The sequence below is a fragment of the Mustela erminea genome, chromosome 15 (assembly GCF_009829155.1).
Source record: "Mustela erminea isolate mMusErm1 chromosome 15, mMusErm1.Pri, whole genome shotgun sequence".
Taxonomy (NCBI): Eukaryota; Metazoa; Chordata; class Mammalia; order Carnivora; family Mustelidae; genus Mustela; species Mustela erminea.
Genome location: NC_045628.1, coordinates 29373152 through 29384384, shown reverse-complemented (window position 1 = coordinate 29384384; position 11233 = coordinate 29373152). Strand labels below are relative to the sequence as shown.

General features: G+C 37.9%; 1 long non-coding RNA gene across 1 annotated transcript; it reads left to right on the top strand.

The window, feature by feature from the left end:
• Positions 1 to 913: 913 nt before the first annotated feature.
• On the top strand, positions 914 to 10968 carry LOC116574573. Its single transcript, XR_004279374.1, has 3 exons — positions 914 to 1016; positions 7922 to 7927; positions 10958 to 10968. It is a non-coding gene; the product is annotated as an uncharacterized LOC116574573 (long non-coding RNA).
• Positions 10969 to 11233: the final 265 nt, after the last annotated feature.

Below are 11233 nucleotides of genomic sequence, written 5' to 3'. Positions count from 1 at the left end.
GTTATAAAACCTTTTAAAAAATGATAGGACAGACATCCCTATAATCTCTTAAATAGTTCATGGGTTATTTTCATAGAGGAGGTTCAAAGCCAGTGTTATACAAGTGTGGCTAGGTCTATATAACTAGGTTTCAAACACTTTACTAACAGCAATCAAAGAAAGAAAAGACAATAAATACATTTGATTGTGGAGATCCCTAGAATAATTTCACTGAAATCAGAATATAGTTTTGTTTTCTTTTTTATTTTGACAGACAGAGATCACAAGTAAGCAGAGAGGCAGGCACAGAGAGAGGAGGAAGCAGTCCCCCTACTGAGCAGAGAGCCCCATGCGGGGGGCTCAATCCCAGGACCCTGGGATCATGACCTGAGCTGAAGGCAGAGGTTTTAACCCACTGAGCCACCCAGGCACCCCAGAATATAGTTATTTTAAAGTAATATTTTTTCTTTCCTTTTTAACTTCCTAATTTTAATTCCAATATAGTTAACATACAGTGTTATATTCATTACAATGTACATTACACTGACTCAACAATTCTATACACTACTTGGTACTTATCACGACAAATGCACTCCTTAATCCCATCACCTATCTCATCCATCCCACTCCAACTCCTCTCTGGTAACCATTAGTTTGCTCTCTGTAGTGAAGAGTCTGTTTCTTGGTTTATCTCTCTCTCTTTTTTCTATTTGTTCATTTGTTTTGTTTCTTAAATTCCACATCTGAGTAAAATCTTGTGGTATTTGTCTTCCTCTGATTTATTTCACTTAGTGTTATGCTCTCTTATTCCATCCATGTCATTGCAAATGGCAAGATTTCATTCTTTTTTTTAAGGTTGAATATGATTCCAGTGGGGTGTGTGTGTGTGTGTGTGTGTGTGTGTGTGTGTGTGTGTGTATATGTACAAATCTTCTTTATCCATACATCCATCAATGGACATTTGGGCTGCTTCCATAATTTGGTTATTGTAAATACCACTGCAATAAACAGAGGGGTACATATATCCTCCCAGATTAGTGCTTTTGTATTCCTTGGGTAAATATCTAGTAGTGCAATCACTGGATCCTAAGGTAGTTCTATTTTTAATTATTTTGAGGAACCTCTATACTGCTTTCCACAGTGGCTGCAACAGTTTGCATTCTCACCAACAGTTTCTGAGAGGTGTGAGGTGATATCTCATTGTGGTTTTCATTTGCATTTCCCTGATGATGAGTGATGTTAAGCATCTTTTCACGTGTGTGTTAGCCATCTGTATGTCTTCTTTGGAGAAATGCGTGTTCATGTCTTCTGTCCATGTTTTCGTTGAATTATTTGGGGGTTTGGGGTGTTGAGTTGGAGAAATTCCTTGTATATTTTGGATATTAACCCTTTATCAGATATGTCATTTGCAACTATCTTCTCCCATTCTGTAGGTTGTCTTTTAGTTTTGTTGATCACTTCTTTTCCTGTGCAAAAGCTTTTTATTTTGATATTGTCCCAAGTTGATTTTTGCTTTTATTCCTCTTACCCCAGGAGACACATCTAGAAAAATGTTGCTATGGCTGATGGTAGAGAAATTACTACCTGTGCTCTCTTCTAGGATTTTTATGGTTTCAGGTCTCATTTAGGTCTTTAATCCATTTTAAGTTTGTTTTTATAGTTGGTATAAAAACGTGGTCCAGCTTCATTCTTTTGCATGTAGCTATCCAGCTTTCCCAACACCATTTGTTGTTGAAGAGACTGCCTTTTTTCCATTGCAATTCTTGCATTTTTTTGTTTAAGATTAATTGACCATATAATCATGGGTTTGTTTCTGGACTTGTCTATTTTGGGGCCAATGCCATACTGTTTTGACTACTTTAAAATAGTAATTTTTATTACCATATTGCATCATTTTATTACTGTAGTGCATCATCCTCCAACTCTACTAATCTCCCATGCATTGTAATTGAATCTCAGGAGACTAAATTTCAAATGAAACAAAAGACCACAGTGGGCTGTTTATAAAAGGAATGTTAATGTAAATATACTTAACCTTAAACACTCAGAGATTAAAGTTAGGGAACCCAAATGCTAACCTGTACTTAACATATTTTTAGAGTCCAATATATGTGATCAGGGATATACAGTCAGTACCTAAGAATTTTATCATGAATATAAACTTACTTCAAAGGTGTTTTCACTGTAGTTCTTTGCAATTGCATTTTTGACCAAAGTGATTTTGTTCATTATGTCAACTAGAAAAAAGCTATATTCCCAAAACAAAAGTAAGACTGTATCTTCCTCTCTCTTGCTTCTGTATACCCAAAATGTGGCACTTTTTTTTCTGAGACATTATGAGTCTCAAAAGCATAAAGTTGCAATGCCCAAGTCTTAAATTAACACAAATTGTTTCAAGTAATTCATCACCAAGCAAAGTACTTCTCAAACATTTTTGTACTCTCATTTTTTCTTGACTTAATCCCAGGGCCTAGAAAAAAGAAAATTGTGTTTTCTTGTGATTGTCTTTGTGTTTCAAAATAAAACATATGCAAGCATCTGGACTCCAGTCACACACCTTCCTCTCACCCTGCTCTGAGACAACAGTGTTGAGCACTGCTGATGCAATGAATACTGCTCCAAAGCAGAAAGAAAGAGCTTATGCAAAATTTAATTTAAAAATGCCAAAGAAGGTATGTGTCTCTCAAGTTTTAAAGTTGGATTATAGGGCATCTGGAAGTCAGACTTGCTTTTTAGAAAACCCACTGTATTAAAGGGTGAGTGCTTTCCTTAGGGTTAAGCAAGTGTTGAGAAGTGTTCTTAACAGGATTTTTGGACAAATGGATCTTTGTTGGGAAATTTAATAAATTTTGAACCCTATCAGAAAAACCCTGGGAAAGAACTTCATCAAAAATCCATGGGCGGGACATCTGGGTAGCTCAGTCATTGGGCATCTGCCATCGCCTCAGGTCATGATCCCAGCCTCCTGGTCCTGGGATCCAGCCCCACAACAGACTCCCTGCTCGATAGGGAGTCAGCTTCTCCCTCTCCAGCAACCTGTGCTTGTTTCCCTCTCTCACTATCTCTTTCTGTCAAATAAATAAATAAAATCCTTAAAAAAAAAAAAAATCCATGGGTGTTGCCTTGTTAAGAGCTCTATTGTTTGGACAGAACAAGATGAACAAAAAAGTTTCAAGCAACATTTTCTTTGTTTCTTTGTTTCTTTCTTTCTTTTTTAATGAGTTCTTTCCATTTATTGGTTATTAGGAATAATGCTGCTATGTACAAGTTTTGGGATAGATACATATTTCTAATTCTCTTGGATACATATCTTAGGAGTGGCATTACTCAATAACATTATAAAGCCGAGTTTAACTTTTTGAGGAACTTGTGGTTTTCTAAAGTGACTGTACTATTTGATACTCCCACCAGCAATGTACAATGATGGCAAGTTTTCCGTATTTTCATTACATCCTCATCAATACTTGCTATTTCTTTTTTTTAAATTTAATCTAATTTTATTTGTGTGTGTGTGTTCCAAAATTCATTGTTTATGCACCTCACCTAGTGCTCCATGCAATACATGCCCTTCATAATACCCAACACCAGGCTCACGCAACACTTCCCTCCCCTCCAAAACTCTCAGTTTGTTTCTTGGAATCCACGGTCTCTCATGGTTTGTCTCCCACTTCGATTTCCCCCAACTCACTTCTCCCATCTCCCAATGTCCTCCATGTTATTCCTTATGCTTCACAAGTAAGTGAAACCATATGATAATTGACTCTCTCTGCTTGACTTATTTCACTCAGCATAATCTCTTCCATTCCTCTCCATGTTGACACAAAAGTTAGGTATCTCTCCTTTCTGATGGAGACATAATACTCCATTGTATATATGGACCATATCTTCTTTATCTATTCGTCTGTTGAAGGGCATCTTGGTTCTTTCCACAGTTTGGTGACTGTGGCCATTGCTTCAAGCAACATTTTCTTTACCACTACCCAATACTGAGCTTTCATCTCTGAACAAATATGTTATTTGTCTCATAATTGCTCTTTGTGTATAAGTTTTTGTCTCTAGAGCCACTGTGATTTTATTAAAATTAGAGAGCACGTATCATTCTTTTCTATTTTACCTAGAAATCCTAGTAGTGGAAGGTGTCTTATTACCATTTAATTTAATAAATAACCACAGACTGACCTCATAAAATAGTCCAGCTGAGTGTACAACAATTAACTGGTGGTTTGTTTCTGTGACTCGTGTGTTTCTAATAATTTGGTCCTGGACATGAAGGTATGGGGGGAAAAAGACTAGCCCAACCTTTTCATTTTGCATCACGAAAACAAGGACAAAAGAAGCTAAGTGATTTGCAGTGATAGGCAGACTACCAAGGTTTTTTTTTTTTTTTTTTAAGATTTTACTTATTTATTTGTCAGAGAGAGAGAGGAGCGAGAGTGAGCACAGACAGACAGAGTGGTAGGCAGAGGCAGAGGGAGAAGCAAACTCCCTGCCGAGCAAGGAGCTGGGAGCTGGGACTCCATCCCAGGATGCTGGGATCATGACCTGAGCCGAAGGCAGCGGCTTAACCAACTGAGCCACCCAGGTGTCCCAGACTAACAAGATTTTTCACCTCACTCATGTACAAAACCTGCATAATCTCCAGAATGGTGAATATGATGGATTTTGCTTTCATGACTGTATTATATGGTTCAGTCGGCCTTAAGTTTTAGATAGATTATCTGGGTGGGTACAACCTAATCATGTAAGCCCTTTAAAACCAGAGTTCTCTTGCAAAAAAGGAAGTCATAGACTTGAAGGAGAAGGATTCAGTGAGCCATTGCGGGCTGGAAGAAGGAGGGAGCCATGTGGCCAGGGATGTGGGCAGCCTCTAATCACGTGGGGCAGAGGGTGGGGGCATGGGCCAGGGGTAGCGAGTAGGCCAGACCCCTACTGACACTCTCAAGGAAACAGGAACCTCTATCTTACAGCTAAAAGGGAATGTATTCTGCCTATAACCAGTGAGTTTGGAAGAGAGCCCCAACCCCAGGGGAGCACTGTGACCCTTGCTGCCATCTTGATTTCAGCAGAGAGAGCCGCTATACCATCCCTAGACTTCCACTCACCCTCTTCCGAAACCGTAAGCTCTTAAGTCCCGTGTTGCTTTCAACTGCTGGGTTTGTGGTATTTTGTTACCTAGCAATAGAGAAAGAATAGGTTGTCAAAGGTTCTATTGTTAATGACCAACAGTCCAAGGCCTCCTGAGACTCAGGACAAAGTCTTTTGCCTCCTGTGGGAGACAGTGCTGATCATGAGAGACAGTGATTCCAGAATGAATTCGATCAACCAGCACTAAGGCATGTAACCATGGTGTAGCTGCAGAGCCATATTACTATTACCTCATCACTGTTTGAGATTGGTCAAAAATTAATTCTGAATAAGAAACTATCTCAGAGGATAGGAAATATCTCTTCCATCAAATCACATGACTAGAAACAAGAAAAGAACTTCCTCTAACATCCCGGTGCTCTCAAATCTGGTGGTATTAGTTAGACACTAAGAAGGGGCACTTAGGGATCAGAATATAAACTCTATTTATTCTTCTCCTACCCACTTAAGCCCCCATGTTGCATCACCACTTCCTCATATCAGGGAGATCATATGATAGTTGTCTTTCTCTGCTTGACTTATTTCGCTAAGCATGATACGCTCTAGTTCCATCCATGTTGTCGCAAATGGCAAGATTTCATTTCTTTTGATGGCTGCATAGTATTCCATTGTGTATATATACCACATCTTCTTGATCCATTCATCTGTTGATGGACACCATAAGTGACTCTTAATCTCACAAAACAAACTGAGGGTTGCTGGGGGGAGGGGGTTTGGGAGAAGGGGGTGGGATTATGGACATTGGGGAGGGTATGTGCTTTGGTGAGTGCTGTGAAGTGTGTAAACCTGGTGACTCACAGACCTGTACCCCTGGGGATAAAAATATATGTTTATAAAAAATAAAAAAATTTAAAATAAGAAAAAAAAAGAATATAAACTCTAAACAAAATCTTCTAAAAGTCTTCTATTAAGACTTTCTTTTTACTCTTTGTGTGTGTGTGTGTTATGCTAGTCACCATTTAGTACCTCATTAGTTTTTGATGTAGTGTTCCAAGATCCATTGTTTACGTAATTTCCAGTTTGGTTTCAGGAAAAAGAGAAAGTGAGAGAACTTTTCTAACTGGATGAAAGGCTAATGGCCTTGGGTTTATTTGGAATTTGAAATCATAACTTTTGCTCTGCAGAGCAACGCCGTACAATGGAATGGGAAATTTTGCACTTGACAAAATTCTTTCTTAAGTCTTAATAGTTTATGTATAATTCCATCCAGTCATCCGGTTCGAGAAGTTCTTTTACTTTTTCTTCTTCCTGAAACCAAATTAGAAATTACTTGCTCCAAGGGGAAAAGGACTCACCAAGTACCTGTATTTTTTTTTTTTAAGATTTTATTTATTTGACAGAGAGAGAGATCACAAGTAGGCAGAGAGTCAGGCAAAGAGAAAGGGGGAAGCAGGCTCCCCGCTGAGCAGAAAGCACAGTGCAGAGGCTCGATTCCAGGACCCTGAGATCATGACCTGAGCCGAAGGCAGAGGCTTTAACCCACTGAGCCACCCAGGTGCCTCTACTTGTATCTTTATCAGTGTAGATGAGGCCCAGATTCAGTATGCATTGATTTCCAGTATCAATTAGTAACAATTCCTGTCCATCAGACAGTGAAAAATCTACCACAGGCACTGTAACTGTGGTGACTTTGCTGATGTGGAGAATAGTGGTATCATCTTTCCCGTGGTGTGCCATCTCTATTAGACTTTGTAAACTGCAGCAGTTGAAATCTTTAACCAGCCATTACTAATAAGCATATGTTAATTGTAGCAGAGATCATAAGCAGGTCAATTAGGAGGCAAAGACTGGAACCGAAGGAAACATTCAGCTGGAGGGAAAATCCAGGGCAGGTGTCGGCCAGCGTAGTCTGCCCTGGCGGGAGCTCTAAGCATCCTGGGTAGGAGCTCATTTAACGTTTTGATTTGCTGAATTTGCATTTCAAATTTTCATTCCTAATAGACAATATAGTCAGTCTTTGTTAATGAGGACTCTGATTACATGTGCCATTATAATTGGGAATTAGCAGACCAGCCTTGTTTTGGAGATTAAACCCAAAGCAAATTGGATTAAATACTGTGTGACTGAAACCTCCTTTCTCTCTCTTTTTATTTTTTTGTTTGAAGTCAAAGGTGAGAAAAAATCCATTTGTTCCAGGCATATGGCTCATAACTTTATTATCATTTTTAGAGCTTTGATTATACTTTTAAAAATACTCTTCTTTGGCAGAGCTAATCTATAGTTTTTAAAACAAGTGTTTATTACAATTTCCTCCATAAATAGCAGACTTATGAGTAGATCATTAAATATTCAGAATTAATTATAGAATACATACACATATACTAGATTTGTTGTATACTTTTTTTACATTTTATAGCTGAAAAAACAATGGAGAAGTGATGTTTTGAAGTGAGCTTCAGGTAAAATTATACAACCTGTCCTCACAATATTATTTGAAATCCTTGCATTATAGTCTAACAAATCTTTGAGATATGCCCCATTAGATTCTGCTGTATTATCTTAAGTGCAAAGATGAAGTAAAAAATTCTGCATTAATGTTACCAACTCACTAAAATTCATTTTATCATGAAAATTATGATGCAATTTTTATATTTTACATGGTAGGTATCATAACCCTTAAGTGGCATATCGCTTAGGGTTATGTGGTCTTTCTTAATTCTCTTGGGTCATTTAAAATTGTAATCCAGTTACACTCCAACATTTTCATTATTAAGCTTAAGACCAATTCTTTAGAAACTACCACTAATCCCAAGTCATTGGAAAATCATGCTTATTAATTCCCGTGAGATTCAGTTAGATGTTTGTTTGGCTATAGGCCGCCTTAATTACACAACAAAAGAAGATCCTCACAAGATGAAGAGAAATTCAAATATTTTTTGAGTGTATATTGGTCTTTGAAGCCACACAAATGAGCATGGACCCAGATCTAACAATCACAGATACTTTTTCAGACACGGAAGGTTAATGGGAGGAGAAATGACAAAATGGGAAATTTTACACAGGGATATGGGGTATTTTTTTGTTTGCTTGTTTTTCTGTCTCCACTGCACTGTGTTCTTAGAAGAGAATAATCTTAGTAGAAAGTAGCTGTACAAATCAAAGTTTAAAGTACCTTTAGCATGTCCTTACCCATCCAGACATCTCTGACAATGGACCAGGAAAAAGTGGAAAAGTTTTCCAGGAATGTGAATTTGATCATAGTATGATCAGAAATTATTTCTCCAGGAAGACCTGATAATTGTTTAATCAGTCAGTTTCGTATGTATCGCCTAGGCCGGTGTCTGATGGGAGGAGATGGGCAGGCCATCTGCCGGTTGCAGAGATACTCATTTGCTCTGACATGAGATGTGCTCCTCTGCTTGTGCTCAAGCGCTGTTCTGGATACAAAATGACTTGTTTCAGTTAAACTAATAGAAAATTAGACAATTTAGACCATATATGAATTTCAGTCTTTTTTCAGAATACAATGTACTCCACACTAAATGATCCCAAATATAATGATACTATAATTTGAAATAATATTCTTTGAGTTCCACAAGAGTGGACTGCATTTTTTAACACCAATGCCTGACACATAAAGGAATTAAGACTCTTACAGTATTGGGGAATTATAGCCACCCAGGCACTGAGCCACCCAGGCACCCCCTCATGAAATCTTTCTATGTCAAAAGTGAATGCCCACAATTTAGAAGTAGGTGAGCATATTTTTCAAACTGAAGGCTATGACTTATTACGGAGTCATGAAATCAATTTTGGTAAAATTTATCTAGCATTTTATAAATAATGTAAGATAAAGTAGAATGTGAAATATCAGAGTGCATGCATGTAGTAAAGGTGAGTCTTTTTCCCAAAATTTGCTTGTAACACCACATGTAACACCACAGAGCAAAATATATCTCATACTGTAGATTGCCATCAAAATAGAGTTTTGAGACACATCCAAGTCAGGGATGGGCCAGGAAACTTTTACAAACCAAATACCTCTACATCCAATGATGCAGAGATAATATTTACAAGAATGTGGACCCACCTTATTTCAACACCCACCCCCCCACCAAGAGCATACACAGTTCCCTTCATGACAATTATTGCCGATTTCTGCCATGGTCAATCACTGGTATTTATGAGAGTGTGCTGTAACCTTTGGTATATTTTAGCAGACCAAAAAAGAAACTAAGGCTGTGCAATAAAGAATTAACTTAGCAAACAGGGGTTGTCCCATTTTAAGTCTTTAGAACTGGCCCTTGATTGACTCCTAGGATATAACCTCTGAGCCTTGGAATTTCCTGCCTGACAAATATATCGTTGTATACCTGAAACCATGCATGGGCCATACTAGAGAGTTTAGGTTAATGCCATGACTTATGGTGAATATGTTTGCATGCCTAAGAATTGGGTGGTATCAGTTTGACCTCTAGGAAGCTGGAGACTAAGTAGCTAAGGTAATCCTAATGGTGCTCCATGTGACTTACCTGCAGGAAAAGCCATGGGTATCAAGGTTTGGGTGAGCTTCTCTGGGTTGGCAACACTTCACAATGTTGTCACACTATTGCTAGGAGATGAAGCCCCGTCCAGGTGACTCCTCTGGGAAAGAACAACTGGCAATTTGTGCCTGGTTTCTTCAGATCTACTCTATGCAGTAGATCTGCTGATTTCCCTCTGCTGATTTTAATCTGAATGCTCTTGTGATAATCAACTGTAAGTATGAGTAGAAGAGCTGTTTTGAGGCCAGTGAGTCCTAGAAAGTCACTGAAACTAAGGATAGTCTAGAGAATTTACAACAAAACAAAAACATGAGTAACCTCACCTTCTTTAATGGCCATAAAGTGTCCCATTGTATAACATACTATAATTTATTTTACCACTCTGTTACTGATAAGCAGTTACCTTTATTTAGTAACACAAATAATCCTGGTGTGTGCAACTTTGTCAGGCTACTGAATTTATTATTCTTTTTTTTTTTTTTTATTTCCAGCATAACAGTATTCATTATTTTTGCACCACACCCCGTGCTCCATGCAATCCGTGCCCTCTATAATACCCACCACCTGGTACCCCAACCTCCCACCCCCCGTCCCTTCAAAACCCTCAGATTGTTTTTCAGAGTCCATAGTCTCTCATGGTTCACCTCCCCTTCCAATTTCCCCCAACTCCCTTCTCCACTCTAAGTCCCCATGTCCTCCATGCTATTTGTTATGCTCCACAAATAAGTGAAACCATATGATAATTGACTCTCTCTGCTTGACTTATTTAACTTATTATTCTTTTTTTTAAAAATATTTTTAATTTGTTTTTATTTAGAGAGAGAGAGAGACAGAGTGAGAGAGAGCATGAGAGGGGAGGTCAGAGGGAGAAGCAGATCCCCATGGAGCTGGGAGCCCAATGTGGGACTCAATCCCAGGGCTCTGGGACCATGACCTGAGCTGAAAGCAGTTTCTTAACCAACTGAGCCACCCAGGCGCCCTGAATTTTTATGCTTACCATATCTTTTCAAATGTGAAAGGCAAAAATGTGTTTCATTTTTACTTGCATTTCCTGAATATCTAGTCATGTTTAATGGATCTTTGTGTGTTACCCATTTTTCTATTAGAATGCATCGCTTTTTTTGTATTGGATATGTATTTGGATAACTTGAGCTGATTCATGAATAAGTTTGAATTATAAAATACTTTAAAACAAATGCAGTTACATTGCACCTACTGCTTAACGAAAGTTGACTTAAACACTACAGAAGTATTGCAAGTAGAGCTTTTGCTGAGACTATACTACAGAAAGTTCATATACTTACTTGTATATAATTGCTTGCTTTGGAAGTGGCTAAAACTGTGTCAAGTCATTTTGTTTACAATATGCTTAGCAAAAAATTTTTTTCATATTCTAAGGTATTGCCAAAAATATTCAGCCCAAATTTTATCATTGCAGCTTTAAGGATAATAGAATTTAACCACAGAGTAACAAAAAAAAGTTTATACAACTGCTAAATTAGTATGCAATTATTAAATACAATTTTATTAAAGGCAAATGACAGGTTGCATATATCATTGTCTTATAATTACCAATGAAGCATGAGTTCTTCATTCCCAATTAAAAAGCAGCCATATCTTAGCCA